Source organism: Halyomorpha halys, unplaced genomic scaffold (assembly GCF_000696795.3).
Source record: "Halyomorpha halys isolate HHAL.00 unplaced genomic scaffold, Hhal_1.1 Scaffold997.1, whole genome shotgun sequence".
NCBI classification, from domain to species: domain Eukaryota; kingdom Metazoa; phylum Arthropoda; class Insecta; order Hemiptera; family Pentatomidae; genus Halyomorpha; species Halyomorpha halys.
Genome location: NW_027111093.1, coordinates 84,946 through 89,145, shown reverse-complemented (window position 1 = coordinate 89,145; position 4,200 = coordinate 84,946). Strand labels below are relative to the sequence as shown.

The following is a 4,200-nucleotide window of genomic DNA, read 5'->3' as shown; positions in this document are numbered from 1 at the left end:
CAAATTTAACTAGCTTTAATTTGAGCGCTGGCAGACATCTGTACGTCCAATGGTTTCTGAAATAAAGTTTTTCATAAATCAAACTTATTGTCCGAACATTTATAAATCAATTTATTTTAGCAAATATCATGAAAACTACTATTCTTACGAAGGTAAAGGTCATAAACTTCTTTATAGTCCATTAAACTAGCTTTAATTTGAGTGCTCATAGACACCTGTACGTCACATAGTTCCTGAGATATAGATTTCTCAAAATAAATTAACTAACTACTAATCTTTTGGTAGATTTTTAAGGGTCTGAGAGGATATTTTCTGGTCGGGAGAATCGGCAACACTGAGGGATATTTGGCCTTAACTCCATGAGGAAAATAAAAACTTAATAAAATAGATAATTTATCTGTATTTAGAAATATGGCCTGGCAAAATATATTCAATATTAAGTTTAATATATTCATAGCCATCATAAAAAGATAAGATATGAATTTTAAAAATATCTTCCCAAAGTGGTCCCATAACCGGCTCTACCAAACTTGGTTTTATTTCATTCGGCCTGTTTGGTTTAATGTCTTCAGATACGCATTTTGGGGAAGTTAGGGCAGATGTCTAAGAGAGCTTGAAGTTACAAGTACAGTGGAGAACCAGTGATACAGTTTAGACTTAACATATACATTCAATTCCTTCAGAATCAAAATCAACGAAGTTATTAGTTTTAATTAGTGATTTTTGTTATTCAAAGGCAATTATGTTCAATTCTTTATTTTACTAATTTTACATCAATGAAATAACCCTATCGACGTTTCGAACGTCTGCATCTTCAGAAGCCTATTCTTCAATACCATTGTTTGTAGCGGCCATTTTTGTTCGATTTCCAACAGAAATTTTACCATTTATTAAAAAAAAATTATAACCAAAACATACTTATAATTAATAAACAGCGGAAAGTATCGAAGAATTGGTTCCTGAAGATGGGATGTTCGAAACGTCGACGAGACTACTTTATAGACGTGAAATTAATTTTTAAAAAATTGAAGTTAGAATGCTAGATGATTCCCAAAGTAGAAAAAAATAAGAAGTTATTCGTTTTGTTACCTTTGGCACTTCCGATTGGAGTTTTTGTGATGTTTATTCAAAATTAGAAGTGTGTTGATCTATTTTATGGATATCAGAAGCTTTTGGAAATCCACAGAAAAAAGTAAGATAAAGAAAAAGTGATTTATTTTTCGAAAATGTAGTATTACATAGATAATTCAGAGTAATTGAGACGCTGGGTCTTAAAGCATAAAACTGACATATTTACATTGTTAAAATGCTTTAAAATTCAATCGAGAGTCATTCGCCATAACTTACTATCAACATTAACCTCTTAATACAACAAATTTTCTTAAGATTCTTTCAAAAATTTATGAAATCAGCCTAAAATAAATAAGACAGAAATTTCAATTTAAAAAAATCAGTCATGTTTTATGACAGAACGCCTCAATTATTCAAATCTTTCTATAATTTTGATGAACTTGTCAATTTCGATTTATTTGACGAATTAACTAATGAAAGCTTTAGAATTAATGAAGCAACTTTTTTTTCAAAAAGTAAATTAATTTCTTTCATTTTAAAAAGTACGTGAGTAGCATGCATTCGGAGTTTTAATAATATGCGTATTTATAACTCATAATAACGACATTTTTTATAACCTGTGCTATCTTGAGTGTTAATCACCATCTTAAGTGATAGTAGTTTTAAAAAATAAATTATAATTAAATAATAGTTTACTTAGTATATATTTTAAAAAATCTCAATATTGAAATTTTATAATTGATTCTTAAAAAAAAAAAAACTGATATTGTAAAATAAAATGTACTTTTTAAAATTTTTTTTTCAAAAACGATTCACAAATATAATTTAATTGTATTCTTATATATGATTAATATAACATTTTTTTTTAAAAAAAGAATACAAAATATACTCTATTTCAATTCTCCAATAATACTGATTCCAAATTTAAAACTTTAAACAATTTATCTCCTTCAACGATTTCTTTATTTAAAAAATTGAATTATGTATAAGAAAAATGTATTAAACAAAAATATAAAACTTTTCTTTTTAATTTTGAAGAATGCATAATATATTCATAATTAAGTTATTGTGCTAAAATATGGGAGGTTTTGTTTTTTAATTACAGCTTGCATAAAGTCAATTATAACTGATGTTATATCATTAGTTATTGTATAACTGATGCCATTAAGGTAATAAATAATTATTAACTTTTCATATAAACTCTAATAATATAAAAAATTAGGAAAAATTTGATGTTTTTGTGAGTGATTATTTGTTTAAAATTTAATAATTTGGCTTCTATTTATTTTGATTACTTTGATATATATGATCATTATTGTTTTTTAAAGACACTTTTCAAATATTTTTACACATTTAAGATTGTTTAAAACAATCAAAATCATTATATTTTGAAAATAAACAAGAAATTTAATGTTTCATATAACTTATTAACTCCGACTGGTGAAATATTTTAAATCAACTTTTAGAAAAATCTACTTACAACATGAAAAGAAGTCTTGATTGGGTTCAGCTCAAATTTTACGGTTAATTTTTTTATGATCATTTATTGTAACGACTGTAATATTCAAGTAAATTGTCTATTTAAGCAAAGTAATAGGCCTATGATGTCATTCAAGTTTTTTTAATGAATGATTTATTTATATTTACGATCTGAGTTTTAAGTGTTTAATTCAATAATCTCTTTTATCAATTAATACTGATTGTAGGAAGATAATCCGGGTGACATTCAACAAACGTATGAAACAACAGAAAAAGTATTTATTAGTAACATAGTTTTGCCCCATTTTGCTGCGCTTCGTTGGGGCTCAATCCTGATAGTTTCAGAATGGCATTTTTAATAGTTCTGGATAAAAATTATTTTATAGTTTTGAATATAAAATAGTTCTGAGAACTTGAATTTAATGGTTTTGTCTGAAAATAAGTTGGAATTGGTTTTACTTTATTGTATATAGATACGAACAATAAAATGTGGAGGAGGGTCATTGATGATTTGTGGATGTTTTTCTTGGAAAAGTATTGATAACGTATCCTCTGGCAGAATTATAGATAGATTCAAGTACATTGATATTCTCAAAAGAAACTTGAAAGTGGTAGAAAAATGGAGATTGAATCAAATTTTAAACTTTATCAAAACATTGACTCTAATCACAATTCATTATTTACTTGGAATTGGATGTTGTATTACTACTAACTCCAAAAAATGTGCTATAAAAAAAAAAAAATGCAATATCGTGCAGTAAAGATTCAAAATTTGTATAAAATACCTAAAGCCTGCTTTAATTTCTATCAATATATGAAAAGTGTACCTCTTGTCAATTTTAAACTATAAATTGAATAGAGAAAAAATAATAAAATGAAATTGAAATGAATAATATTGGCATAAATATACCTACCTACCTAGATGTGTACAATATGAAATACTTGATTCAAGCGTTAAATTTAAAAAAAAAAAGAGTAAAATGTGCAATTTTGTGCACAAAAAACTCAACAACAAACAATATTTTTTATTATAATTATTTGAAGCTAGGAAACAATCAGGTTTCTACTCATGACTAAATGCAGAATTTTTTCTTAAGTAATTGCCTTCCTAGTCTTAGGTAGTGCCATATTACTAAGAACATTATAAACGATGTGATCAATTCACTAATTTTAAACATTAAAACAAAATAAATACCCAGTGATGTCATATTAGTATTATACTATGTTTGTATCATTAATTGAGGACTTCTACTCATATTTAAATACATTTCGTCAAATATATGAAACTGATATGAAAGGCTTATTAAACCTTTATTCCTATAAGGTCTCAAATTAATATTTTGTTGTCACCTTTTCGTTGGGTCTAAATTACACAAACATATGAATTCTAATGAATTAAAAAAGAAAAATTAATGAATTAGCCATGGATGTCACCTGTGATATTAATATTGAAGTGTGGATCGTGGCTAGTATTCACAATACTTTTTAAAAAAGTTATTTGATAACAATGCATATTCAACTGAAATAAAATGTGAATTTAGTATTTTTACTTACCTTTTTCATTTGTAGTAATTAGAATAAAACGAAGTATAAATCATTTAAGTCACTGAAACCTCAGAACATCTTCTATAAAACTAATTATCTATTATA

General features: G+C 25.8%; 1 protein-coding gene across 2 annotated transcripts in view; it reads left to right on the top strand.

Moving 5' to 3' along the window:
• LOC106687677 (serpin B3) overlaps positions 1–4,200 on the top strand; it is a gene marked incomplete in the record, with an annotated part of 31,839 nt that overhangs the window by 5,812 nt on the left and 21,827 nt on the right. Inside the window, 1 exon segment of one of the 2 annotated variants that reach the window (XM_067049185.1) lies at positions 1,120–1,192. 2 annotated transcript variants of the gene reach the window in all.